At 57.1% G+C, this 25,000-nt stretch overlaps 31 non-coding genes across 31 annotated transcripts; all 31 read right to left on the bottom strand.

Moving 5' to 3' along the window:
* Positions 1-394: 394 nt before the first annotated feature.
* On the bottom strand, positions 395-513 carry LOC140413400 (5S ribosomal RNA). Its single transcript, XR_011942569.1, has one exon. It is a non-coding gene; the product is annotated as a 5S ribosomal RNA (ribosomal RNA).
* A 694-nt stretch (positions 514-1,207) lies between these two features.
* On the bottom strand, positions 1,208-1,326 carry LOC140413450 (5S ribosomal RNA). Its single transcript, XR_011942618.1, has one exon. It is a non-coding gene; the product is annotated as a 5S ribosomal RNA (ribosomal RNA).
* Positions 1,327-2,020: 694 nt separating this feature from the next.
* LOC140415289 (5S ribosomal RNA) lies at positions 2,021-2,139 on the bottom strand. The gene has a single exon (XR_011944402.1). It is a non-coding gene; the product is annotated as a 5S ribosomal RNA (ribosomal RNA).
* Positions 2,140-2,833: 694 nt separating this feature from the next.
* On the bottom strand, positions 2,834-2,952 carry LOC140413439 (5S ribosomal RNA). Its single transcript, XR_011942607.1, has one exon. It is a non-coding gene; the product is annotated as a 5S ribosomal RNA (ribosomal RNA).
* Positions 2,953-3,642: 690 nt separating this feature from the next.
* On the bottom strand, positions 3,643-3,761 carry LOC140413220 (5S ribosomal RNA). Its single transcript, XR_011942396.1, has one exon. It is a non-coding gene; the product is annotated as a 5S ribosomal RNA (ribosomal RNA).
* Positions 3,762-4,451: 690 nt separating this feature from the next.
* On the bottom strand, positions 4,452-4,570 carry LOC140413324 (5S ribosomal RNA). Its single transcript, XR_011942496.1, has one exon. It is a non-coding gene; the product is annotated as a 5S ribosomal RNA (ribosomal RNA).
* A 694-nt stretch (positions 4,571-5,264) lies between these two features.
* Positions 5,265-5,383, bottom strand: LOC140413621 (5S ribosomal RNA). Its single transcript, XR_011942783.1, has one exon. It is a non-coding gene; the product is annotated as a 5S ribosomal RNA (ribosomal RNA).
* Positions 5,384-6,077: 694 nt separating this feature from the next.
* LOC140413428 (5S ribosomal RNA) lies at positions 6,078-6,196 on the bottom strand. Its single transcript, XR_011942596.1, has one exon. It is a non-coding gene; the product is annotated as a 5S ribosomal RNA (ribosomal RNA).
* A 694-nt stretch (positions 6,197-6,890) lies between these two features.
* LOC140414697 (5S ribosomal RNA) lies at positions 6,891-7,009 on the bottom strand. Its single transcript, XR_011943831.1, has one exon. It is a non-coding gene; the product is annotated as a 5S ribosomal RNA (ribosomal RNA).
* A 694-nt stretch (positions 7,010-7,703) lies between these two features.
* LOC140413416 (5S ribosomal RNA) lies at positions 7,704-7,822 on the bottom strand. The gene has a single exon (XR_011942585.1). It is a non-coding gene; the product is annotated as a 5S ribosomal RNA (ribosomal RNA).
* A 694-nt stretch (positions 7,823-8,516) lies between these two features.
* LOC140414696 (5S ribosomal RNA) lies at positions 8,517-8,635 on the bottom strand. Its single transcript, XR_011943830.1, has one exon. It is a non-coding gene; the product is annotated as a 5S ribosomal RNA (ribosomal RNA).
* A 694-nt stretch (positions 8,636-9,329) lies between these two features.
* On the bottom strand, positions 9,330-9,448 carry LOC140413404 (5S ribosomal RNA). The gene has a single exon (XR_011942574.1). It is a non-coding gene; the product is annotated as a 5S ribosomal RNA (ribosomal RNA).
* Positions 9,449-10,142: 694 nt separating this feature from the next.
* On the bottom strand, positions 10,143-10,261 carry LOC140413392 (5S ribosomal RNA). Its single transcript, XR_011942562.1, has one exon. It is a non-coding gene; the product is annotated as a 5S ribosomal RNA (ribosomal RNA).
* A 694-nt stretch (positions 10,262-10,955) lies between these two features.
* Positions 10,956-11,074, bottom strand: LOC140413380 (5S ribosomal RNA). The gene has a single exon (XR_011942551.1). It is a non-coding gene; the product is annotated as a 5S ribosomal RNA (ribosomal RNA).
* Positions 11,075-11,764: 690 nt separating this feature from the next.
* On the bottom strand, positions 11,765-11,883 carry LOC140414333 (5S ribosomal RNA). The gene has a single exon (XR_011943471.1). It is a non-coding gene; the product is annotated as a 5S ribosomal RNA (ribosomal RNA).
* A 690-nt stretch (positions 11,884-12,573) lies between these two features.
* Positions 12,574-12,692, bottom strand: LOC140414179 (5S ribosomal RNA). The gene has a single exon (XR_011943322.1). It is a non-coding gene; the product is annotated as a 5S ribosomal RNA (ribosomal RNA).
* A 694-nt stretch (positions 12,693-13,386) lies between these two features.
* On the bottom strand, positions 13,387-13,505 carry LOC140413369 (5S ribosomal RNA). The gene has a single exon (XR_011942540.1). It is a non-coding gene; the product is annotated as a 5S ribosomal RNA (ribosomal RNA).
* A 694-nt stretch (positions 13,506-14,199) lies between these two features.
* LOC140413357 (5S ribosomal RNA) lies at positions 14,200-14,318 on the bottom strand. Its single transcript, XR_011942529.1, has one exon. It is a non-coding gene; the product is annotated as a 5S ribosomal RNA (ribosomal RNA).
* A 439-nt stretch (positions 14,319-14,757) lies between these two features.
* LOC140413507 (5S ribosomal RNA) lies at positions 14,758-14,876 on the bottom strand. The gene has a single exon (XR_011942673.1). It is a non-coding gene; the product is annotated as a 5S ribosomal RNA (ribosomal RNA).
* A 694-nt stretch (positions 14,877-15,570) lies between these two features.
* Positions 15,571-15,689, bottom strand: LOC140413345 (5S ribosomal RNA). The gene has a single exon (XR_011942517.1). It is a non-coding gene; the product is annotated as a 5S ribosomal RNA (ribosomal RNA).
* A 694-nt stretch (positions 15,690-16,383) lies between these two features.
* LOC140414178 (5S ribosomal RNA) lies at positions 16,384-16,502 on the bottom strand. The gene has a single exon (XR_011943321.1). It is a non-coding gene; the product is annotated as a 5S ribosomal RNA (ribosomal RNA).
* Positions 16,503-17,192: 690 nt separating this feature from the next.
* On the bottom strand, positions 17,193-17,311 carry LOC140413399 (5S ribosomal RNA). The gene has a single exon (XR_011942568.1). It is a non-coding gene; the product is annotated as a 5S ribosomal RNA (ribosomal RNA).
* Positions 17,312-18,005: 694 nt separating this feature from the next.
* On the bottom strand, positions 18,006-18,124 carry LOC140413332 (5S ribosomal RNA). The gene has a single exon (XR_011942505.1). It is a non-coding gene; the product is annotated as a 5S ribosomal RNA (ribosomal RNA).
* Positions 18,125-18,818: 694 nt separating this feature from the next.
* Positions 18,819-18,937, bottom strand: LOC140413320 (5S ribosomal RNA). The gene has a single exon (XR_011942493.1). It is a non-coding gene; the product is annotated as a 5S ribosomal RNA (ribosomal RNA).
* A 694-nt stretch (positions 18,938-19,631) lies between these two features.
* On the bottom strand, positions 19,632-19,750 carry LOC140414737 (5S ribosomal RNA). Its single transcript, XR_011943870.1, has one exon. It is a non-coding gene; the product is annotated as a 5S ribosomal RNA (ribosomal RNA).
* A 690-nt stretch (positions 19,751-20,440) lies between these two features.
* On the bottom strand, positions 20,441-20,559 carry LOC140413309 (5S ribosomal RNA). The gene has a single exon (XR_011942482.1). It is a non-coding gene; the product is annotated as a 5S ribosomal RNA (ribosomal RNA).
* A 690-nt stretch (positions 20,560-21,249) lies between these two features.
* Positions 21,250-21,368, bottom strand: LOC140413398 (5S ribosomal RNA). Its single transcript, XR_011942567.1, has one exon. It is a non-coding gene; the product is annotated as a 5S ribosomal RNA (ribosomal RNA).
* A 694-nt stretch (positions 21,369-22,062) lies between these two features.
* Positions 22,063-22,181, bottom strand: LOC140413396 (5S ribosomal RNA). The gene has a single exon (XR_011942566.1). It is a non-coding gene; the product is annotated as a 5S ribosomal RNA (ribosomal RNA).
* A 694-nt stretch (positions 22,182-22,875) lies between these two features.
* LOC140413298 (5S ribosomal RNA) lies at positions 22,876-22,994 on the bottom strand. Its single transcript, XR_011942471.1, has one exon. It is a non-coding gene; the product is annotated as a 5S ribosomal RNA (ribosomal RNA).
* Positions 22,995-23,688: 694 nt separating this feature from the next.
* On the bottom strand, positions 23,689-23,807 carry LOC140414130 (5S ribosomal RNA). The gene has a single exon (XR_011943277.1). It is a non-coding gene; the product is annotated as a 5S ribosomal RNA (ribosomal RNA).
* A 694-nt stretch (positions 23,808-24,501) lies between these two features.
* On the bottom strand, positions 24,502-24,620 carry LOC140413286 (5S ribosomal RNA). Its single transcript, XR_011942460.1, has one exon. It is a non-coding gene; the product is annotated as a 5S ribosomal RNA (ribosomal RNA).
* Positions 24,621-25,000: the final 380 nt, after the last annotated feature.

Raw genomic sequence — 25,000 nt, 5'->3', positions numbered from 1 at the left:
GCACTTCTCTCAGCACAGCCAGCACAAGGGTCAGGCAGGCAATGCAAGCCAGCTCTCTCTTCCTTCGCTTTCCACACCAGCCCCAATGCCACAACTTGCATTCATGCGGCGCCTTCAGGCTAGGAGAGAGAACGTCCTGCCGACACACTGGCTTGCGGCCACACGGGCCAGCTGGCGTGCCCATCAAAGTGCAGCACGCCAAGGCACACAACCGTGCTGCGTTGCAAAGGCCCGGCAAAGCTGCAGCAGCTGAATGGCCCGACCAAGCCGCCTGCCTGAGTTGAGCCCGCAGGCAAGTGTTGGGAGGAATGGCGAGGACACAGAGAGCAGCAAAAGGTTGGCCTTCCTCTGGTGTGGAGGGTGCTTGGCGTGAGCAGTCTCTGCTGGCCGCAAAAGCCTACTGCACCTGGTATTCCCAGGCGGTCTCCCATCCAAGTACTAACCAGGCCTGAGTCTGCTTAGCTTCCGAGATCAGACGAGATCGGGCATTTTCAGACTAGTATGGCCGTAGGCATCTGCAGCACCGTCTTCTCGCCTATTCAAGTTGGCCACCCTAGCACCCTCGCCACTTCTTCTTTCCGGTTGTTTTCAATTTTTTATCTCTCTTTTTCTACTTCTACTTCTACTTCTCCTCCTCTTTCTCTCCTTCTCCTGCTAATTCTAGCCTATATGCCTGATACTCGCTCCCCTTCATGCCGTCCCCACCTAGCTCTCTTTTTTCTTCTCCACCTCCCCAAGGAAAACTGCAAGCCCCGCCCACCTCACACCAGCCTGCCGCCTGCACGCTGCTGCCTTTCCACATTGCAACGCTGCGCACTTCTCTCAGCACAGCCAGCACAAGGGTCAGGCAGGCAATGCAAGCCAGCTCTCTCTTCCTTCGCTTTCCACACCAGCCCCAATGCCACAACTTGCATTCATGCGGCGCCTTCAGGCTAGGAGAGAGAACGTCCTGCCGACACACTGGCTTGCGGCCACACGGGCCAGCTGGCGTGCCCATCAAAGTGCAGCACGCCAAGGCACACAACCGTGCTGCGTTGCAAAGGCCCGGCAAAGCTGCAGCAGCTGAATGGCCCGACCAAGCCGCCTGCCTGAGTTGAGCCCGCAGGCAAGTGTTGGGAGGAATGGCGAGGACGCAGAGAGCAGCAAAAGGTTGGCCTGCCTCTGGTGTGGAGAGTGCTTGGCGTGAGCAGTCACTGCTGGCCGCAAAAGCCTACTGCACCTGGTATTCCCAGGCGGTCTCCCATCCAAGTACTAACCAGGCCTGAGTCTGCTTAGCTTCCGAGATCAGACGAGATCGGGCGTTTTCAGACTAGTATGGCCGTAGGCATCTGCAGCACCGTCTTCTCGCCTATTCAAGCTGGCCACCCTAGCACCCTCGCCACTTCTTCTTTCCGGTTGTTTTCAATTTTTTCTCTCTCTTTTTCTACTTCTACTTCTACTTCTCCTCCTCTTTCTCTCCTTCTCCTGCTACTTCTAGCCTATATGCCTGATACTCGCTCCCCTTCATGCCGTCCCCACCTAGCTCTCTTTTTTCTTCTCCACCTCCCCAAGGAAAACTGCAAGCCCCGCCCACCTCACACCAGCCTGCCGCCTGCACGCTGCTGCCTTTCCACATTGCAACGCTGCGCACTTCTCTCAGCACAGCCAGCACAAGGGTCAGGCAGGCAATGCAAGCCAGCTCTCTCTTCCTTCACTTTCCACACCAGCCCCAATGCCACAACTTGCATTCATGCGGCGCCTTCAGGCTAGGAGAGAGAACGTCCTGCCGACACACTGGCTTGCGGCCACACGGGCCAGCTGGCGTGCCCATCAAAGTGCAGCACGCCAAGGCACACAACCGTGCTGCGTTGCAAAGGCCCGGCAAAGCTGCAGCAGCTGAATGGCCCGACCAAGCCGCCTGCCTGAGTTGAGCCCGCAGGCAAGTGTTGGGAGGAATGGCGAGGACGCAGAGAGCAGCAAAAGGTTGGCCTGCCTCTGGTGTGGAGAGTGCTTGGCGTGAGCAGTCACTGCTGGCCGCAAAAGCCTACTGCACCTGGTATTCCCAGGCGGTCTCCCATCCAAGTACTAACGAGGCCTGAGTCTGCTTAGCTTCCGAGATCAGACGAAATCGGGCGTTTTCAGACTAGTATGGCCGTAGGCATCTGCAGCACCGTCTTCTCGCCTATTCAAGCTGGCCACCCTAGCACCCTCGCCACTTCTTCTTTCCGGTTGTTTTCAATTTTTTCTCTCTCTTTTTCTACTTCTACTTCTACTTCTCCTCCTCTTTCTCTCCTTCTCCTGCTAATTCTAGCCTATATGCCTGATACTCGCTCCCCTTCATGCCATCCCCACCGAGCTCTCTTTTTTCTTCTCCACCTCCTCAAGGAAAACTGCAAGCCCCGCCTACCTCACACCAGCCTGCCGCCTGCACACTGCTGCCTTTCCACATTGCAACGCTGCGCACTTCTCTCAGCACAGCCAGCACAAGGGTCAGGCAGGCAATGCAAGCCAGCTCTCTCTTCCTTCGCTTTCCACACCAGCCCCAATGCCACAACTTGCATTCATGCGGCGCCTTCAGGCTAGGAGAGAGAACGTCCTGCCGACACACTGGCTTGCGGCCACACGGGCCAGCTGGCGTGCCCATCAAAGTGCAGCACGCCAAGGCACACAACCGTGCTGCGTTGCAAAGGCCCGGCAAAGCTGCAGCAGCTGAATGGCCCGACCAAGCCGCCTGCCTGAGTTGAGCCCGCAGGCAAGTGTTGGGAGGAATGGCGAGGACGCAGAGAGCAGCAAAAGGTTGGCCTGCCTCTGGTGTGGAGAGTGCTTGGCGTGAGCAGTCTCTGCTGGCCGCAAAAGCCTACTGCACCTGGTATTCCCAGGCGGTCTCCCATCCAAGTACTAACCAGGCCTGAGTCTGCTTAGCTTCCGAGATCAGACGAGATCGGGCGTTTTCAGACTAGTATGGCCGTAGGCATCTGCAGCACCGTCTTCTCGCCTATTCAAGCTGGCCACCCTAGCACCCTCGCCACTTCTTCTTTCCGGTTGTTTTCAATTTTTTCTCTCTCTTTTTCTACTTCTACTTCTACTTCTCCTCCTCTTTCTCTCCTTCTCCTGCTAATTCTAGCCTATATGCCTGATACTCGCTCCCCTTCATGCCGTCCCCACCTAGCTCTCTTTTTTCTTCTCCACCTCCCCAAGGAAAACTGCAAGCCCCGCCCACCTCACACCAGCCTGCCGCCTGCACGCTGCTGCCTTTCCACATTGCAACGCTGCGCACTTCTCTCAGCACAGCCAGCACAAGGGTCAGGCAGGCAATGCAAGCCAGCTCTCTCTTCCTTCGCTTTCCACACCAGCCCCAATGCCACAACTTGCATTCATGCGGCGCCTTCAGGCTAGGAGAACGTCCTGCCGACACACTGGCTTGCGGCCACACGGGCCAGCTGGCGGGCCCATCAAAGTGCAGCACGCCAAGGCACCCAACCGTGCTGCGTTGCAAAGGCCCGGCAAAGCTGCAGCAGCTGAATGGCCCGACCAAGCCGCCTGCCTGAGTTGAGCCCGCAGGCAAGTGTTGGGAGGAATGGCGAGGACGCAGAGAGCAGCAAAAGGTTGGCCTGCCTCTGGTGTGGAGAGTGCTTGGCGTGAGCAGTCTCTGCTGGCCGCAAAAGCCTACTGCACCTGGTATTCCCAGGCGGTCTCCCATCCAAGTACTAACCAGGCCTGAGTCTGCTTAGCTTCCGAGATCAGATGAGATCGGGCGTTTTCAGACTAGTATGGCCGTAGACATCTGCAACACCGTTTTCTCGCCTATTCAAGTTGGCCACCCTAGCACCCTCGCCACTTCTTCTTTCCGGTTGTTTTCAATTTTATCTCTCTCTTTTTCTACTTCTACTTCTACTTCTCCTCCTCTTTCTCTCCTTCTCCTGCTAATTCTAGCCTATATGCCTGATACTCGCTCCCCTTCATGCCGTCCCCACCTAGCTCTCTTTTTTCTTCTCCACCTCCCCAAGGAAAACTGCAAGCCCCGCCCACCTCACACCAGCCTGCCGCCTGCACGCTGCTGCCTTTCCACATTGCAACGCTGCGCACTTCTCTCAGCACAGCCAGCACAAGGGTCAGGCAGGCAATGCAAGCCAGCTCTCTCTTCCTTCGCTTTCCACACCAGCCCCAATGCCACAACTTGCATTCATGCGGCGCCTTCAGGCTAGGAGAACGTCCTGCCGACACACTGGCTTGCGGCCACACGGGCCAGCTGGCGGGCCCATCAAAGTGCAGCACGCCAAGGCACCCAACCGTGCTGCGTTGCAAAGGCCCGGCAAAGCTGCAGCAGCTGAATGGCCCGACCAAGCCGCCTGCCTGAGTTGAGCCTGCAGGCAAGTGTTGGGAGGAATGGCGAGGACGCAGAGAGCAGCAAAAGGTTGGCCTGCCTCTGGTGTGGAGAGTGCTTGGCGTGAGCAGTCTCTGCTGGCCGCAAAAGCCTACTGCACCTGGTATTCCCAGGCGGTCTCCCATCCAAGTACTAACCAGGCCTGAATCTGCTTAGCTTCCGAGATCAGATGAGATCGGGCGTTTTCAGACTAGTATGGCCGTAGGCATCTGCAGCACCGTCTTCTCGCCTATTCAAGTTGGCCACCCTAGCACCCTCGCCACTTCTTCTTTCCGGTTGTTTTCAATTTTTTCTCTCTCTTTTTCTACTTCTACTTCTACTTCTCCTCCTCTTTCTCTCCTTCTCCTGCTAATTCTAGCCTATATGCCTGATACTCGCTCCCCTTCATGCCGTCCCCACCTAGCTCTCTTTTTTCTTCTCCACCTCCCCAAGGAAAACTGCAAGCCCCGCCCACCTCACACCAGCCTGCCGCCTGCACGCTGCTGCCTTTCCACATTGCAACGCTGCGCACTTCTCTCAGCACAGCCAGCACAAGGGTCAGGCAGGCAATGCAAGCCAGCTCTCTCTTCCTTCGCTTTCCACACCAGCCCCAATGCCACAACTTGCATTCATGCGGCGCCTTCAGGCTAGGAGAGAGAACGTCCTGCCGACACACTGGCTTGCGGCCACACGGGCCAGCTGGCGTGCCCATCAAAGTGCAGCACGCCAAGGCACACAACCGTGCTGCGTTGCAAAGGCCCGGCAAAGCTGCAGCAGCTGAATGGCCCGACCAAGCCGCCTGCCTGAGTTGAGCCCGCAGGCAAGTGTTGGGAGGAATGGCGAGGACGCAGAGAGCAGCAAAAGGTTGGCCTGCCTCTGGTGTGGAGAGTGCTTGGCGTGAGCAGTCTCTGCTGGCCGCAAAAGCCTACTGCACCTGGTATTCCCAGGCGGTCTACCATCCAAGTACTAACCAGGCCTGAGTCTGCTTAGCTTCCGAGATCAGACGAGATCGGGCGTTTTCAGACTAGTATGGCCGTAGGCATCTGCAGCACCGTCTTCTCGCCTATTCAAGCTGGCCACCCTAGCACCCTCGCCACTTCTTCTTTCCGGTTGTTTTCAATTTTTTCTCTCTCTTTTTCTACTTCTACTTCTACTTCTCCTCCTCTTTCTCTCCTTCTCCTGCTAATTCTAGCCTATATGCCTGATACTCGCTCCCCTTCATGCCATCCCCACCGAGCTCTCTTTTTTCTTCTCCACCTCCTCAAGGAAAACTGCAAGCCCCGCCTACCTCACACCAGCCTGCCGCCTGCACGCTGCTGCCTTTCCACATTGCAACGCTGCGCACTTCTCTCAGCACAGCCAGCACAAGGGTCAGGCAGGCAATGCAAGCCAGCTCTCTCTTCCTTCGCTTTCCACACCAGCCCCAATGCCACAACTTGCATTCATGCGGCGCCTTCAGGCTAGGAGAGAGAACGTCCTGCCGACACACTGGCTTGCGGCCACACGGGCCAGCTGGCGTGCCCTTCAAAGTGCAGCACGCCAAGGCACACAACCGTGCTGCGTTGCAAAGGCCCGGCAAAGCTGCAGCAGCTGAATGGCCCGACCAAGCCGCCTGCCTGAGTTGAGCCCGCAGGCAAGTGTTGGGAGGAATGGCGAGGACGCAGAGAGCAGCAAAAGGTTGGCCTGCCTCTGGTGTGGAGAGTGCTTGGCGTGAGCAGTCACTGCTGGCCGCAAAAGCCTACTGCACCTGGTATTCCCAGGCGGTCTCCCATCCAAGTACTAACCAGGCCTGAGTCTGCTTAGCTTCCGAGATCAGACGAGATCGGGCGTTTTCAGACTAGTATGGCCGTAGGCATCTGCAGCACCGTCTTCTCGCCTATTCAAGCTGGCCACCCTAGCACCCTCGCCACTTCTTCTTTCCGGTTGTTTTCAATTTTTTCTCTCTCTTTTTCTACTTCTACTTCTACTTCTCCTCCTCTTTCTCTCCTTCTCCTGCTAATTCTAGCCTATATGCCTGATACTCGCTCCCCTTCATGCCGTCCCCACCTAGCTCTCTTTTTTCTTCTCCACCTCCCCAAGGAAAACTGCAAGCCCCGCCCACCTCACACCAGCCTGCCGCCTGCACGCTGCTGCCTTTCCACATTGCAACGCTGCGCACTTCTCTCAGCACAGCCAGCACAAGGGTCAGGCAGGCAATGCAAGCCAGCTCTCTCTTCCTTCGCTTTCCACACCAGCCCCAATGCCACAACTTGCATTCATGCGGCGCCTTCAGGCTAGGAGAGAGAACGTCCTGCCGACACACTGGCTTGCGGCCACACAGGCCAGCTGGCGTGCCCATCAAAGTGCAGCACGCCAAGGCACACAACCGTGCTGCGTTGCAAAGGCCCGGCAAAGCTGCAGCAGCTGAATGGCCCGACCAAGCCGCCTGCCTGAGTTGAGCCCGCAGGCAAGTGTTGGGAGGAATGGCGAGGACGCAGAGAGCAGCAAAAGGTTGGCCTGCCTCTGGTGTGGAGAGTGCTTGGCGTGAGCAGTCACTGCTGGCCGCAAAAGCCTACTGCACCTGGTAGTCCCAGGCGGTCTCCCATCCAAGTACTAACCAGGCCTGAGTCTGCTTAGCTTCCGAGATCAGACGAGATCGGGCGTTTTCAGACTAGTATGGCCGTAGGCATCTGCAGCACCGTCTTCTCGCCTATTCAAGCTGGCCACCCTAGCACCCTCGCCACTTCTTCTTTCCGGTTGTTTTCAATTTTTTCTCTCTCTTTTTCTACTTCTACTTCTACTTCTCCTCCTCTTTCTCTCCTTCTCCTGCTAATTCTAGCCTATATGCCTGATACTCGCTCCCCTTCATGCCATCCCCACCGAGCTCTCTTTTTTCTTCTCCACCTCCTCAAGGAAAACTGCAAGCCCCGCCTACCTCACACCAGCCTGCCGCCTGCACGCTGCTGCCTTTCCACATTGCAACGCTGCGCACTTCTCTCAGCACAGCCAGCACAAGGGTCAGGCAGGCAATGCAAGCCAGCTCTCTCTTCCTTCGCTTTCCACACCAGCCCCAATGCCACAACTTGCATTCATGCGGCGCCTTCAGGCTAGGAGAGAGAACGTCCTGCCGACACACTGGCTTGCGGCCACACGGGCCAGCTGGCGTGCCCATCAAAGTGCAGCACGCCAAGGCACACAACCGTGCTGCGTTGCAAAGGCCCGGCAAAGCTGCAGCAGCTGAATGGCCCGACCAAGCCGCCTGCCTGAGTTGAGCCCGCAGGCAAGTGTTGGGAGGAATGGCGAGGACGCAGAGAGCAGCAAAAGGTTGGCCTGCCTCTGGTGTGGAGAGTGCTTGGCGTGAGCAGTCACTGCTGGCCGCAAAAGCCTACTGCACCTGGTATTCCCAGGCGGTCTCCCATCCAAGTACTAACCAGGCCTGAGTCTGCTTAGCTTCCGAGATCAGACGAGATCGGGCGTTTTCAGACTAGTATGGCCGTAGGCATCTGCAGCACCGTCTTCTCGCCTATTCAAGCTGGCCACCCTAGCACCCTCGCCACTTCTTCTTTCCGGTTGTTTTCAATTTTTTCTCTCTCTTTTTCTACTTCTACTTCTACTTCTCCTCCTCTTTCTCTCCTTCTCCTGCTAATTCTAGCCTATATGCCTGATACTCGCTCCCCTTCATGCCGTCCCCACCTAGCTCTCTTTTTTCTTCTCCACCTCCCCAAGGAAAACTGCAAGCCCCGCCCACCTCACACCAGCCTGCCGCCTGCACGCTGCTGCCTTTCCACATTGCAACGCTGCGCACTTCTCTCAGCACAGCCAGCACAAGGGTCAGGCAGGCAATGCAAGCCAGCTCTCTCTTCCTTCACTTTCCACACCAGCCCCAATGCCACAACTTGCATTCATGCGGCGCCTTCAGGCTAGGAGAGAGAACGTCCTGCCGACACACTGGCTTGCGGCCACACGGGCCAGCTGGCGTGCCCATCAAAGTGCAGCACGCCAAGGCACACAACCGTGCTGCGTTGCAAAGGCCCGGCAAAGCTGCAGCAGCTGAATGGCCCGACCAAGCCGCCTGCCTGAGTTGAGCCCGCAGGCAAGTGTTGGGAGGAATGGCGAGGACGCAGAGAGCAGCAAAAGGTTGGCCTGCCTCTGGTGTGGAGAGTGCTTGGCGTGAGCAGTCACTGCTGGCCGCAAAAGCCTACTGCACCTGGTAGTCCCAGGCGGTCTCCCATCCAAGTACTAACCAGGCCTGAGTCTGCTTAGCTTCCGAGATCAGACGAGATCGGGCGTTTTCAGACTAGTATGGCCGTAGGCATCTGCAGCACCGTCTTCTCGCCTATTCAAGCTGGCCACCCTAGCACCCTCGCCACTTCTTCTTTCCGGTTGTTTTCAATTTTTTCTCTCTCTTTTTCTACTTCTACTTCTACTTCTCCTCCTCTTTCTCTCCTTCTCCTGCTAATTCTAGCCTATATGCCTGATACTCGCTCCCCTTCATGCCATCCCCACCGAGCTCTCTTTTTTCTTCTCCACCTCCTCAAGGAAAACTGCAAGCCCCGCCTACCTCACACCAGCCTGCCGCCTGCACGCTGCTGCCTTTCCACATTGCAACGCTGCGCACTTCTCTCAGCACAGCCAGCACAAGGGTCAGGCAGGCAATGCAAGCCAGCTCTCTCTTCCTTCGCTTTCCACACCAGCCCCAATGCCACAACTTGCATTCATGCGGCGCCTTCAGGCTAGGAGAGAGAACGTCCTGCCGACACACTGGCTTGCGGCCACACGGGCCAGCTGGCGTGCCCATCAAAGTGCAGCACGCCAAGGCACACAACCGTGCTGCGTTGCAAAGGCCCGGCAAAGCTGCAGCAGCTGAATGGCCCGACCAAGCCGCCTGCCTGAGTTGAGCCCGCAGGCAAGTGTTGGGAGGAATGGCGAGGACGCAGAGAGCAGCAAAAGGTTGGCCTGCCTCTGGTGTGGAGAGTGCTTGGCGTGAGCAGTCACTGCTGGCCGCAAAAGCCTACTGCACCTGGTATTCCCAGGCGGTCTCCCATCCAAGTACTAACCAGGCCTGAGTCTGCTTAGCTTCCGAGATCAGACGAGATCGGGCGTTTTCAGACTAGTATGGCCGTAGGCATCTGCAGCACCGTCTTCTCGCCTATTCAAGCTGGCCACCCTAGCACCCTCGCCACTTCTTCTTTCCGGTTGTTTTCAATTTTTTCTCTCTCTTTTTCTACTTCTACTTCTACTTCTCCTCCTCTTTCTCTCCTTCTCCTGCTAATTCTAGCCTATATGCCTGATACTCGCTCCCCTTCATGCCGTCCCCACCTAGCTCTCTTTTTTCTTCTCCACCTCCCCAAGGAAAACTGCAAGCCCCGCCCACCTCACACCAGCCTGCCGCCTGCACGCTGCTGCCTTTCCACATTGCAACGCTGCGCACTTCTCTCAGCACAGCCAGCACAAGGGTCAGGCAGGCAATGCAAGCCAGCTCTCTCTTCCTTCACTTTCCACACCAGCCCCAATGCCACAACTTGCATTCATGCGGCGCCTTCAGGCTAGGAGAGAGAACGTCCTGCCGACACACTGGCTTGCGGCCACACGGGCCAGCTGGCGTGCCCATCAAAGTGCAGCACGCCAAGGCACACAACCGTGCTGCGTTGCAAAGGCCCGGCAAAGCTGCAGCAGCTGAATGGCCCGACCAAGCCGCCTGCCTGAGTTGAGCCCGCAGGCAAGTGTTGGGAGGAATGGCGAGGACGCAGAGAGCAGCAAAAGGTTGGCCTGCCTCTGGTGTGGAGAGTGCTTGGCGTGAGCAGTCACTGCTGGCCGCAAAAGCCTACTGCACCTGGTATTCCCAGGCGGTCTCCCATCCAAGTACTAACCAGGCCTGAGTCTGCTTAGCTTCCGAGATCAGACGAGATCGGGCGTTTTCAGACTAGTATGGCCGTAGGCATCTGCAGCACCGTCTTCTCGCCTATTCAAGCTGGCCACCCTAGCACCCTCGCCACTTCTTCTTTCCGGTTGTTTTCAATTTTTTCTCTCTCTTTTTCTACTTCTACTTCTACTTCTCCTCCTCTTTCTCTCCTTCTCCTGCTAATTCTAGCCTATATGCCTGATACTCGCTCCCCTTCATGCCATCCCCACCGAGCTCTCTTTTTTCTTCTCCACCTCCTCAAGGAAAACTGCAAGCCCCGCCTACCTCACACCAGCCTGCCGCCTGCACGCTGCTGCCTTTCCACATTGCAACGCTGCGCACTTCTCTCAGCACAGCCAGCACAAGGGTCAGGCAGGCAATGCAAGCCAGCTCTCTCTTCCTTCGCTTTCCACACCAGCCCCAATGCCACAACTTGCATTCATGCGGCGCCTTCAGGCTAGGAGAGAGAACGTCCTGCCGACACACTGGCTTGCGGCCACACGGGCCAGCTGGCGTGCCCATCAAAGTGCAGCACGCCAAGGCACACAACCGTGCTGCGTTGCAAAGGCCCGGCAAAGCTGCAGCAGCTGAATGGCCCGACCAAGCCGCCTGCCTGAGTTGAGCCCGCAGGCAAGTGTTGGGAGGAATGGCGAGGACGCAGAGAGCAGCAAAAGGTTGGCCTGCCTCTGGTGTGGAGAGTGCTTGGCGTGAGCAGTCTCTGCTGGCCGCAAAAGCCTACTGCACCTGGTATTCCCAGGCGGTCTCCCATCCAAGTACTAACCAGGCCTGAGTCTGCTTAGCTTCCGAGATCAGACGAGATCGGGCGTTTTCAGACTAGTATGGCCGTAGGCATCTGCAGCACCGTCTTCTCGCCTATTCAAGCTGGCCACCCTAGCACCCTCGCCACTTCTTCTTTCCGGTTGTTTTCAATTTTTTCTCTCTCTTTTTCTACTTCTACTTCTACTTCTCCTCCTCTTTCTCTCCTTCTCCTGCTAATTCTAGCCTATATGCCTGATACTCGCTCCCCTTCATGCCATCCCCACCGAGCTCTCTTTTTTCTTCTCCACCTCCTCAAGGAAAACTGCAAGCCCCGCCTACCTCACACCAGCCTGCCGCCTGCACGCTGCTGCCTTTCCACATTGCAACGCTGCGCACTTCTCTCAGCACAGCCAGCACAAGGGTCAGGCAGGCAATGCAAGCCAGCTCTCTCTTCCTTCGCTTTCCACACCAGCCCCAATGCCACAACTTGCATTCATGCGGCGCCTTCAGGCTAGGAGAACGTCCTGCCGACACACTGGCTTGCGGCCACACGGGCCAGCTGGCGGGCCCATCAAAGTGCAGCACGCCAAGGCACCCAACCGTGCTGCGTTGCAAAGGCCCGGCAAAGCTGCAGCAGCTGAATGGCCCGACCAAGCCGCCTGCCTGAGTTGAGCCCGCAGGCAAGTGTTGGGAGGAATGGCGAGGACGCAGAGAGCAGCAAAAGGTTGGCCTGCCTCTGGTGTGGAGAGTGCTTGGCGTGAGCAGTCTCTGCTGGCCGCAAAAGCCTACTGCACCTGGTATTCCCAGGCGGTCTCCCATCCAAGTACTAACCAGGCCTGAGTCTGCTTAGCTTCCGAGATCAGATGAGATCGGGCGTTTTCACACTAGTATGGCCGTAGACATCTGCAGCACCGTCTTCTCGCCTATTCAAGTTGGCCACCCTAGCACCCTCGCCACTTCTTCTTTCCGGTTGTTTTCAATTTTATCTCTCTCTTTTTCTACTTCTACTTCTACTTCTCCTCCTCTTTCTCTCCTTCTCCTGCTAATTCTAGCCTATATGCCTGATACTCGCTCCCCTTCATGCCGTCCCCACCTAGCTCTCTTTTTTCTTCTCCACCTCCCCAAGGAAAACTGCAAGGCCCGCCCACCTCACACCAGCCTGCCGCCTGCACGCTGCTGCCTTTCCACATTGCAACGCTGCGCACTTCTCTCAGCACAGCCAGCACAAGGGTCAGGCAGGCAATGCAAGCCAGCTCTCTCTTCCTTCGCTTTCCACACCAGCCCCAATGCCACAACTTGCATTCATGCGGCGCCTTCAGGCTAGGAGAACGTCCTGCCGACACACTGGCTTGCGGCCACACGGGCCAGCTGGCGGGCCCATCAAAGTGCAGCACGCCAAGGCACCCAACCGTGCTGCGTTGCAAAGGCCCGGCAAAGCTGCAGCAGCTGAATGGCCCGACCAAGCCGCCTGCCTGAGTTGAGCCTGCAGGCAAGTGTTGGGAGGAATGGCGAGGACGCAGAGAGCAGCAAAAGGTTGGCCTGCCTCTGGTGTGGAGAGTGCTTGGCGTGAGCAGTCTCTGCTGGCCGCAAAAGCCTACTGCACCTGGTATTCCCAGGCGGTCTCCCATCCAAGTACTAACCAGGCCTGAGTCTGCTTAGTTTCCGAGATCAGACGAGATCGGGCGTTTTCAGACTAGTATGGCCGTAGGCATCTGCAGCACCGTCTTCTCGCCTATTCAAGCTGGCCACCCTAGCACCCTCGCCACTTCTTCTTTCCGGTTGTTTTCAATTTTTTCTCTCTCTTTTTCTACTTCTACTTCTACTTCTCCTCCTCTTTCTCTCCTTCTCCTGCTAATTCTAGCCTATATGCCTGATACTCGCTCCCCTTCATGCCATCCCCACCGAGCTCTCTTTTTTCTTCTCCACCTCCTCAAGGAAAACTGCAAGCCCCGCCTACCTCACACCAGCCTGCCGCCTGCACGCTGCTGCCTTTCCACATTGCAACGCTGCGCACTTCTCTCAGCACAGCCAGCACAAGGGTCAGGCAGGCAATGCAAGCCAGCTCTCTCTTCCTTTGCTTTCCACACCAGCCCCAATGCCACAACTTGCATTCATGCGGCGCCTTCAGGCTAGGAGAGAGAACGTCCTGCCGACACACTGGCTTGCGGCCACACGGGCCAGCTGGCGTGCCCATCAAAGTGCAGCACGCCAAGGCACACAACCGTGCTGCGTTGCAAAGGCCCGGCAAAGCTGCAGCAGCTGAATGGCCCGACCAAGCCGCCTGCCTGAGTTGAGCCCGCAGGCAAGTGTTGGGAGGAATGGCGAGGACGCAGAGAGCAGCAAAAGGTTGGCCTGCCTCTGGTGTGGAGAGTGCTTGGCGTGAGCAGTCACTGCTGGCCGCAAAAGCCTACTGCACCTGGTATTCCCAGGCGGTCTCCCATCCAAGTACTAACCAGGCCTGAGTCTGCTTAGCTTCCGAGATCAGACGAGATCGGGCGTTTTCAGACTAGTATGGCCGTAGGCATCTGCAGCACCGTCTTCTCGCCTATTCAAGCTGGCCACCCTAGCACCCTCGCCACTTCTTCTTTCCGGTTGTTTTCAGTTTTTTCTCTCTCTTTTTCTACTTCTACTTCTACTTCTCCTCCTCTTTCTCTCCTTCTCCTGCTAATTCTAGCCTATATGCCTGATACTCGCTCCCCTTCATGCCATCCCCACCGAGCTCTCTTTTTTCTTCTCCACCTCCTCAAGGAAAACTGCAAGCCCCGCCTACCTCACACCAGCCTGCTGCCTGCACGCTGCTGCCTTTCCACATTGCAACGCTGCGCACTTCTCTCAGCACAGCCAGCACAAGGGTCAGGCAGGCAATGCAAGCCAGCTCTCTCTTCCTTCGCTTTCCACACCAGCCCCAATGCCACAACTTGCATTCATGCGGCGCCTTCAGGCTAGGAGAGAGAACGTCCTGCCGACACACTGGCTTGCGGCCACACGGGCCAGCTGGCGTGCCCATCAAAGTGCAGCACGCCAAGGCACACAACCGTGCTGCGTTGCAAAGGCCCGGCAAAGCTGCAGCAGCTGAATGGCCCGACCAAGCCGCCTGCCTGAGTTGAGCCCGCAGGCAAGTGTTGGGAGGAATGGCGAGGACGCAGAGAGCAGCAAAAGGTTGGCCTGCCTCTGGTGTGGAGAGTGCTTGGCGTGAGCAGTCACTGCTGGCCGCAAAAGCCTACTGCACCTGGTATTCCCAGGCGGTCTCCCATCCAAGTACTAACCAGGCCTGAGTCTGCTTAGCTTCCGAGATCAGACGAGATCGGGCGTTTTCAGACTAGTATGGCCGTAGGCATCCTGCCGCCTGCACGCTGCTGCCTTTCCACATTGCAACGCTGCGCACTTCTCTCAGCACAGCCAGCACAAGGGTCAGGCAGGCAATGCAAGCCAGCTCTCTCTTCCTTCGCTTTCCACACCAGCCCCAATGCCACAACTTGCATTCATGCGGCGCCTTCAGGCTAGGAGAGAGAACGTCCTGCCGACACACTGGCTTGCGGCCACACGGGCCAGCTGGCGTGCCCATCAAAGTGCAGCACGCCAAGGCACACAACCGTGCTGCGTTGCAAAGGCCCGGCAAAGCTGCAGCAGCTGAATGGCCCGACCAAGCCGCCTGCCTGAGTTGAGCCCGCAGGCAAGTGTTGGGAGGAATGGCGAGGACGCAGAGAGCAGCAAAAGGTTGGCCTGCCTCTGGTGTGGAGAGTGCTTGGCGTGAGCAGTCACTGCTGGCCGCAAAAGCCTACTGCACCTGGTATTCCCAGGCGGTCTCCCATCCAAGTACTAACCAGGCCTGAGTCTGCTTAGCTTCCGAGATCAGACGAGATCAGGCGTTTTCAGACTAGTATGGCCGTAGGCATCTGCAGCACCGTCTTCTCGCCTATTCAAGCTGGCCACCCTAGCACCCTCGCCACTTCTTCTTTCCGGTTGTTTTCAATTTTTTCTCTCTCTTTTTCTACTTCTACTTCTACTTCTCCTCCTCTTTCTCTCCTTCTCCTGCTAATTCTAGCCTATATGCCTGATACTCGCTCCCCTTCATGCCGTCCCCACCTAGCTCTCTTTTTTCTTCTCCACCTCCCCAAGGAAAACTGCAAGCCCCGCCCACCTCACACCAGCCTGCCGCCTGCACGCTGCTGCCTTTCCACATTGCAACGCTGCGCACTTCTCTCAGCACAGCCAGCACAAGGGTCAGGCAGGCAATGCAAGCCAGCTCTCTCTTCCTTCGCTTTCCACACCAGCCCCAATGCCACAACTTGCATTCATGCGGCGCCTTCAGGCTAGGAGAGAGAACGTCCTGCCGACACACTGGCTTGCGGCCACACGGGCCAGCTGGCGTGCCCATCAAAGTGCAGCACGCCAAGGCACACAACCGTGCTGCGTTGCAAAGGCCCGGCAAAGCTGCAGCAGCTGAATGGCCCGACCAAGCCGCCTGCCTGAGTTGAGCCCGCAGGCAAGTGTTGGGAGGAATGGCGAGGACGCAGAGAGCAGCAAAAGGTTGGCCTGCCTCTGGTGTGGAGAGTGCTTGGCGTGAGCAGTCACTGCTGGCCGCAAAAGCCTACTGCACCTGGTATTCCCAGGCGGTCTCCCATCCAAGTACTAACCAGGCCTGAGTCTGCTTAGCTTCCGAGATCAGACGAGATCGGGCGTTTTCAGACTAGTATGGCCGTAGGCATCTGCAGCACCGTCTTCTCGCCTATTCAAGCTGGCCACCCTAGCACCCTCGCCACTTCTTCTTTCCGGTTGTTTTCAATTTTTTCTCTCTCTTTTTCTACTTCTACTTCTACTTCTCCTCCTCTTTCTCTCCTTCTCCTGCTAATTCTAGCCTATATGCCTGATACTCGCTCCCCTTCATGCCATCCCCACCGAGCTCTCTTTTTTCTTCTCCACCTCCTCAAGGAAAACTGCAAGCCCCGCCTACCTCACACCAGCCTGCCGCCTGCACGCTGCTGCCTTTCCACATTGCAACGCTGCGCACTTCTCTCAGCACAGCCAGCACAAGGGTCAGGCAGGCAATGCAAGCCAGCTCTCTCTTCCTTCGCTTTCCACACCAGCCCCAATGCCACAACTTGCATTCATGCGGCGCCTTCAGGCTAGGAGAGAGAACGTCCTGCCGACACACTGGCTTGCGGCCACACGGGCCAGCTGGCGTGCCCATCAAAGTGCAGCACGCCAAGGCACACAACCGTGCTGCGTTGCAAAGGCCCGGCAAAGCTGCAGCAGCTGAATGGCCCGACCAAGCCGCCTGCCTGAGTTGAGCCCGCAGGCAAGTGTTGGGAGGAATGGCGAGGACGCAGAGAGCAGCAAAAGGTTGGCCTGCCTCTGGTGTGGAGAGTGCTTGGCGTGAGCAGTCACTGCTGGCCGCAAAAGCCTACTGCACCTGGTATTCCCAGGCGGTCTCCCATCCAAGTACTAACCAGGCCTGAGTCTGCTTAGTTTCCGAGATCAGACGAGATCGGGCGTTTTCAGACTAGTATGGCCGTAGGCATCTGCAGCACCGTCTTCTCGCCTATTCAAGCTGGCCACCCTAGCACCCTCGCCACTTCTTCTTTCCGGTTGTTTTCAATTTTTTCTCTCTCTTTTTCTACTTCTACTTCTACTTCTCCTCCTCTTTCTCTCCTTCTCCTGCTAATTCTAGCCTATATGCCTGATACTCGCTCCCCTTCATGCCGTCCCCACCTAGCTCTCTTTTTTCTTCTCCACCTCCCCAAGGAAAACTGCAAGCCCCGCCCACCTCACACCAGCCTGCCGCCTGCACGCTGCCGCCTTTCCACATTGCAACGCTGCGCACTTCTCTCAGCACAGCCAGCACAAGGGTCAGGCAGGCAATGCAAGCCAGCTCTCTCTTCCTTCGCTTTCCACACCAGCCCCAATGCCACAACTTGCATTCATGCGGCGCCTTCAGGCTAGGAGAACGTCCTGCCGACACACTGGCTTGCGGCCACACGGGCCAGCTGGCGGGCCCATCAAAGTGCAGCACGCCAAGGCACCCAACCGTGCTGCGTTGCAAAGGCCCGGCAAAGCTGCAGCAGCTGAATGGCCCGACCAAGCCGCCTGCCTGAGTTGAGCCCGCAGGCAAGTGTTGGGAGGAATGGCGAGGACGCAGAGAGCAGCAAAAGGTTGGCCTGCCTCTGGTGTGGAGGGTGCTTGGCGTGAGCAGTCTCTGCTGGCCGCAAAAGCCTACTGCACCTGGTATTCCCAGGCGGTCTCCCATCCAAGTACTAACCAGGCCTGAGTCTGCTTAGCTTCCGAGATCAGACGAGATCGGGCATTTTCAGACTAGTATGGCCGTAGGCATCTGCAGCACCGTCTTCTCGCCTATTCAAGTTGGCCACCCTAGCACCCTCGCCACTTCTTCTTTCCGGTTGTTTTCAATTTTTTATCTCTCTTTTTCTACTTCTACTTCTACTTCTCCTCCTCTTTCTCTCCTTCTCCTGCTAATTCTAGCCTATATGCCTGATACTCGCTCCCCTTCATGCCGTCCCCACCTAGCTCTCTTTTTTCTTCTCCACCTCCCCAAGGAAAACTGCAAGCCCCGCCCACCTCACACCAGCCTGCCGCCTGCACGCTGCTGCCTTTCCACATTGCAACGCTGCGCACTTCTCTCAGCACAGCCAGCACAAGGGTCAGGCAGGCAATGCAAGCCAGCTCTCTCTTCCTTCGCTTTCCACACCAGCCCCAATGCCACAACTTGCATTCATGCGGCGCCTTCAGGCTAGGAGAGAGAACGTCCTGCCGACACACTGGCTTGCGGCCACACGGGCCAGCTGGCGTGCCCATCAAAGTGCAGCACGCCAAGGCACCCAACCGTGCTGCGTTGCAAAGGCCCGGCAAAGCTGCAGCAGCTGAATGGCCCGACCAAGCCGCCTGCCTGAGTTGAGCCCGCAGGCAAGTGTTGGGAGGAATGGCGAGGACGCAGAGAGCAGCAAAAGGTTGGCCTGCCTCTGGTGTGGAGAGTGCTTGGCGTGAGCAGTCACTGCTGGCCGCAAAAGCCTACTGCACCTGGTATTCCCAGGCGGTCTCCCATCCAAGTACTAACCAGGCCTGAGTCTGCTTAGCTTCCGAGATCAGACGAGATCGGGCGTTTTCAGACTAGTATGGCCGTAGGCATCTGCAGCACCGTCTTCTCGCCTATTCAAGCTGGCCACCCTAGCACCCTCGCCACTTCTTCTTTCCGGTTGTTTTCAATTTTTTCTCTCTCTTTTTCTACTTCTACTTCTACTTCTCCTCCTCTTTCTCTCCTTCTCCTGCTAATTCTAGCCTATATGCCTGATACTCGCTCCCCTTCATGCCGTCCCCACCTAGCTCTCTTTTTTCTTCTCCACCTCCCCAAGGAAAACTGCAAGCCCCGCCCACCTCACACCAGCCTGCCGCCTGCACGCTGCTGCCTTTCCACATTGCAACGCTGCGCACTTCTCTCAGCACAGCCAGCACAAGGGTCAGGCAGGCAATGCAAGCCAGCTCTCTCTTCCTTCGCTTTCCACACCAGCCCCAATGCCACAACTTGCATTCATGCGGCGCCTTCAGGCTAGGAGAGAGAACGTCCTGCCGACACACTGGCTTGCGGCCACACGGGCCAGCTGGCGGGCCCATCAAAGTGCAGCACGCCAAGGCACACAACCGTGCTGCGTTGCAAAGGCCCGGCAAAGCTGCAGCAGCTGAATGGCCCGACCAAGCCGCCTGCCTGAGTTGAGCCCGCAGGCAAGTGTTGGGAGGAATGGCGAGGACGCAGAGAGCAGCAAAAGGTTGGCCTGCCTCTGGTGTGGAGAGTGCTTGGCGTGAGCAGTCACTGCTGGCCGCAAAAGCCTACTGCACCTGGTATTCCCAGGCGGTCTCCCATCCAAGTACTAACCAGGCCTGAGTCTGCTTAGCTTCCGAGATCAGACGAGATCGGGCGTTTTCAGACTAGTATGGCCGTAGGCATCTGCAGCACCGTCTTCTCGCCTATTCAAGCTGGCCACCCTAGCACCCTCGCCACTTCTTCTTTCCGGTTGTTTTCAATTTTTTCTCTCTCTTTTTCTACTTCTACTTCTACTTCTCCTCCTCTTTCTCTCCTTCTCCTGCTAATTCTAGCCTATATGCCTGATACTCGCTCCCCTTCATGCCATCCCCACCGAGCTCTCTTTTTTCTTCTCCACCTCCTCAAGGAAAACTGCAAGCCCCGCCTACCTCACACCAGCCTGCCGCCTGCACGCTGCTGCCTTTCCACATTGCAACGCTGCGCACTTCTCTCAGCACAGCCAGCACAAGGGTCAGGCAGGCAATGCAAGCCAGCTCTCTCTTCCTTCGCTTTCCACACCAGCCCCAATGCCACAACTTGCATTCATGCGGCGCCTTCAGGCTAGGAGAGAGAACGTCCTGCCGACACACTGGCTTGCGGCCACACGGGCCAGCTGGCGTGCCCATCAAAGTGCAGCACGCCAAGGCACACAACCGTGCTGCGTTGCAAAGGCCCGGCAAAGCTGCAGCAGCTGAATGGCCCGACCAAGCCGCCTGCCTGAGTTGAGCCCGCAGGCAAGTGTTGGGAGGAATGGCGAGGACGCAGAGAGCAGCAAAAGGTTGGCCTGCCTCTGGTGTGGAGAGTGCTTGGCGTGAGCAGTCACTGCTGGCCGCAAAAGCCTACTGCACCTGGTATTCCCAGGCGCTCTCCCATCCAAGTACTAACCAGGCCTGAGTCTGCTTAGCTTCCGAGATCAGACGAGATCGGGCGTTTTCAGACTAGTATGGCCGTAGGCATCTGCAGCACCGTCTTCTCGCCTATTCAAGCTGGCCACCCTAGCACCCTCGCCACTTCTTCTTTCCGGTTGTTTTCAATTTTTTCTCTCTCTTTTTCTACTTCTACTTCTACTTCTCCTCCTCTTTCTCTCCTTCTCCTGCTAATTCTAGCCTATATGCCTGATACTCGCTCCCCTTCATGCCGTCCCCACCTAGCTCTCTTTTATCTTCTCCACCTCCCCAAGGAAAACTGCAAGCCCCGCCCACCTCACACCAGCCTGCCGCCTGCACGCTGCTGCCTTTCCACATTGCAACGCTGCGCACTTCTCTCAGCACAGCCAGCACAAGGGTCAGGCAGGCAATGCAAGCCAGCTCTCTCTTCCTTCGCTTTCCACACCAGCCCCAATGCCACAACTTGCATTCATGCGGCGCCTTCAGGCTAGGAGAACGTCCTGCCGACACACTGGCTTGCGGCCACACTGGCCAGCTGGCGGGCCCATCAAAGTGCAGCACGCCAAGGCACACAACCGTGCTGCGTTGCAAAGGCCCGGCAAAGCTGCAGCAGCTGAATGGCCCGACCAAGCCGCCTGCCTGAGTTGAGCCCGCAGGCAAGTGTTGGGAGGAATGGCGAGGACGCAGAGAGCAGCAAAAGGTTGGCCTGCCTCTGGTGTGGAGAGTGCTTGGCGTGAGCAGTCTCTGCTGGCCGCAAAAGCCTACTGCACCTGGTATTCCCAGGCGGTCTCCCATCCAAGTACTAACCAGGCCTGAGTCTGCTTAGCTTCCGAGATCAGACGAGATCGGGCGTTTTCAGACTAGTATGGCCGTAGGCATCTGCAGCACCGTCTTCTCGCCTATTCAAGCTGGCCACCCTAGCACCCTCGCCACTTCTTCTTTCCGGTTGTTTTCAATTTTTTCTCTCTCTTTTTCTACTTCTACTTCTACTTCTCCTCCTCTTTCTCTCCTTCTCCTGCTAATTCTAGCCTATATGCCTGATACTCGCTCCCCTTCATGCCATCCCCACCGAGCTCTCTTTTTTCTTCTCCACCTCCTCAAGGAAAACTGCAAGCCCCGCCTACCTCACACCAGCCTGCCGCCTGCACGCTGCTGCCTTTCCACATTGCAACGCTGCGCACTTCTCTCAGCACAGCCAGCACAAGGGTCAGGCAGGCAATGCAAGCCAGCTCTCTCTTCCTTCGCTTTCCACACCAGCCCCAATGCCACAACTTGCATTCATGCGGCGCCTTCAGGCTAGGAGAACGTCCTGCCGACACACTGGCTTGCGGCCACACGGGCCAGCTGGCGGGCCCATCAAAGTGCAGCACGCCAAGGCACACAACCGTGCTGCGTTGCAAAGGCCCGGCAAAGCTGCAGCAGCTGAATGGCCCGACCAAGCCGCCTGCCTGAGTTGAGCCCGCAGGCAAGTGTTGGGAGGAATGGCGAGGACGCAGAGAGCAGCAAAAGGTTGGCCTGCCTCTGGTGTGGAGGGTGCTTGGCGTGAGCAGTCTCTGCTGGCCGCAAAAGCCTACTGCACCTGGTATTCCCAGGCGGTCTCCCATCCAAGTACTAACCAGGCCTGAGTCTGCTTAGCTTCCGAGATCAGACGAGATCGGGCATTTTCAGACTAGTATGGCCGTAGGCATCTGCAGCACCGTCTTCTCGCCTATTCAAGTTGGCCACCCTAGCACCCTCGCCACTTCTTCTTTCCGGTTGTTTTCAATTTTTTATCTCTCTTTTTCTACTTCTACTTCTACTTCTCCTCCTCTTTCTCTCCTTCTCCTGCTAATTCTAGCCTATATGCCTGATACTCGCTCCCCTTCATGCCGTCCCCACCTAGCTCTCTTTTTTCTTCTCCACCTCCCCAAGGAAAACTGCAAGCCCCGCCCACCTCACACCAGCCTGCCGCCTGCACGCTGCTGCCTTTCCACATTGCAACGCTGCGCACTTCTCTCAGCACAGCCAGCACAAGGGTCAGGCAGGCAATGCAAGCCAGCTCTCTCTTCCTTCGCTTTCCACACCAGCCCCAATGCCACAACTTGCATTCATGCGGCGCCTTCAGGCTAGGAGAGAGAACGTCCTGCCGACACACTGGCTTGCGGCCACACGGGCCAGCTGGCGTGCCCATCAAAGTGCAGCACGCCAAGGCACACAACCGTGCTGCGTTGCAAAGGCCCGGCAAAGCTGCAGCAGCTGAATGGCCCGACCAAGCCGCCTGCCTGAGTTGAGCCCGCAGGCAAGTGTTGGGAGGAATGGCGAGGACGCAGAGAGCAGCAAAAGGTTGGCCTTCCTCTGGTGTGGAGGGTGCTTGGCGTGAGCAGTCTCTGCTGGCCGCAAAAGCCTACTGCACCTGGTATTCCCAGGCGGTCTCCCATCCAAGTACTAACCAGGCCTGAGTCTGCTTAGCTTCCGAGATCAGACGAGATCGGGCATTTTCAGACTAGTATGGCCGTAGGCATCTGCAGCACCGTCTTCTCGCCTATTCAAGTTGGCCACCCTAGCACCCTCGCCACTTCTTCTTTCCGGTTGTTTTCAATTTTTTATCTCTCTTTTTCTACTTCTACTTCTACTTCTCCTCCTCTTTCTCTCCTTCTCCTGCTAATTCTAGCCTATATGCCTGATACTCGCTCCCCTTCATGCCGTCCCCACCTAGCTCTCTTTTTTCTTCTCCACCTCCCCAAGGAAAACTGCAAGCCCCGCCCACCTCACACCAGCCTGCCGCCTGCACGCTGCTGCCTTTCCACATTGCAACGCTGCGCACTTCTCTCAGCACAGCCAGCACAAGGGTCAGGCAGGCAATGCAAGCCAGCTCTCTCTTCCTTCGCTTTCCACACCAGCCCCAATGCCACAACTTGCATTCATGCGGCGCCTTCAGGCTAGGAGAGAGAACGTCCTGCCGACACACTGGCTTGCGGCCACACGGGCCAGCTGGCGTGCCCATCAAAGTGCAGCACGCCAAGGCACACAACCGTGCTGCGTTGCAAAGGCCCGGCAAAGCTGCAGCAGCTGAATGGCCCGACCAAGCCGCCTGCCTGAGTTGAGCCCGCAGGCAAGTGTTGGGAGGAATGGCGAGGACGCAGAGAGCAGCAAAAGGTTGGCCTGCCTCTGGTGTGGAGAGTGCTTGGCGTGAGCAGTCTCTGCTGGCCGCAAAAGCCTACTGCACCTGGTATTCCCAGGCGGTCTCCCATCCAAGTACTAACCAGGCCTGAGTCTGCTTAGCTTCCGAGATCAGACGAGATCGGGCGTTTTCAGACTAGTATGGCCGTAGGCATCTGCAGCACCGTCTTCTCGCCTATTCAAGCTGGCCACCCTAGCACCCTCGCCACTTCTTCTTTCCGGTTGTTTTCAATTTTTTCTCTCTCTTTTTCTACTTCTACTTCTACTTCTCCTCCTCTTTCTCTCCTTCTCCTGCTAATTCTAGCCTATATGCCTGATACTCGCTCCCCTTCATGCCATCCCCACCGAGCTCTCTTTTTTCTTCTCCACCTCCTCAAGGAAAACTGCAAGCCCCGCCTACCTCACACCAGCCTGCCGCCTGCACGCTGCTGCCTTTCCACATTGCAACGCTGCGCACTTCTCTCAGCACAGCCAGCACAAGGGTCAGGCAGGCAATGCAAGCCAGCTCTCTCTTCCTTCGCTTTCCACACCAGCCCCAATGCCACAACTTGCATTCATGCGGCGCCTTCAGGCTAGGAGAGAGAACGTCCTGCCGACACACTGGCTTGCGGCCACACGGGCCAGCTGGCGTGCCCATCAAAGTGCAGCACGCCAAGGCACACAACCGTGCTGCGTTGCAAAGGCCCGGCAAAGCTGCAGCAGCTGAATGGCCCGACCAAGCCGCCTGCCTGAGTTGAGCCCGCAGGCAAGTGTTGGGAGGAATGGCGAGGACGCAGAGAGCAGCAAAAGGTTGGCCTGCCTCTGGTGTGGAGAGTGCTTGGCGTGAGCAGTCACTGCTGGCCGCAAAAGCCTACTGCACCTGGTATTCCCAGGCGGTCTCCCATCCAAGTACTAACCAGGCCTGAGTCTGCTTAGCTTCCGAGATCAGACGAGATCGGGCGTTTTCACACTAGTATGGCCGTAGGCATCTACAGCACCGTCTTCTCGCCTATTCAAGCTGGCCACCCTAGCACCCTCGCCACTTCTTCTTTCCGGTTGTTTTCAATTTTTTCTCTCTCTTTTTCTACTTCTACTTCTACTTCTCCTCCTCTTTCTCTCCTTCTCCTGCTAATTCTAGCCTATATGCCTGATACTCGCTCCCATTCATGCCGTCCCCACCTAGCTCTCTTTTTTCTTCTCCACCTCCCCAAGGAAAACTGCAAGCCCCGCCCACCTCACACCAGCCTGCCGCCTGCACGCTGCTGCCTTTCCACATTGCAACGCTGCGCACTTCTCTCAGCACAGCCAGCACAAGGGTCAGGCAGGCAATGCAAGCCAGCTCTCTCTTCCTTCACTTTCCACACCAGCCCCAATGCCACAACTTGCATTCATGCGGCGCCTTCAGGCTAGGAGAGAGAACGTCCTGCCGACACACTGGCTTGCGGCCACACGGGCCAGCTGGCGTGCCCATCAAAGTGCAGCACGCCAAGGCACACAACCGTGCTGCGTTGCAAAGGCCCGGCAAAGCTGCAGCAGCTGAATGGCCCGACCAAGCCGCCTGCCTGAGTTGAGCCCGCAGGCAAGTGTTGGGAGGAATGGCGAGGACGCAGAGAGCAGCAAAAGGTTGGCCTGCCTCTGGTGTGGAGAGTGCTTGGCGTGAGCAGTCACTGCTGGCCGCAAAAGCCTACTGCACCTGGTATTCCCAGGCGGTCTCCCATCCAAGTACTAACCAGGCCTGAGTCTGCTTAGCTTCCGAGATCAGACGAGATCGGGCGTTTTCAGACTAGTATGGCCGTAGGCATCTGCAGCACCGTCTTCTCGCCTATTCAAGCTGGCCACCCTAGCACCCTCGCCACTTCTTCTTTCCGGTTGTTTTCAATTTTTTCTCTCTCTTTTTCTACTTCTACTTCTACTTCTCCTCCTCTTTCTCTCCTTCTCCTGCTAATTCTAGCCTATATGCCTGATACTCGCTCCCCTTCATGCCATCCCCACCGAGCTCTCTTTTTTCTTCTCCACCTCCTCAAGGAAAACTGCAAGCCCCGCCTACCTCACACCAGCCTGCCGCCTGCACGCTGCTGCCTTTCCACATTGCAACGCTGCGCACTTCTCTCAGCACAGCCAGCACAAGGGTCAGGCAGGCAATGCAAGCCAGCTCTCTCTTCCTTCGCTTTCCACACCAG

This window comes from Scyliorhinus torazame, chromosome 4 (genome assembly GCF_047496885.1).
Source record: "Scyliorhinus torazame isolate Kashiwa2021f chromosome 4, sScyTor2.1, whole genome shotgun sequence".
Lineage (NCBI taxonomy): Eukaryota > Metazoa > Chordata > Chondrichthyes > Carcharhiniformes > Scyliorhinidae > Scyliorhinus > Scyliorhinus torazame.
Note: the sequence above shows the minus strand (reverse complement) of the source record. Positions and strands in the feature narration are given on the sequence as shown.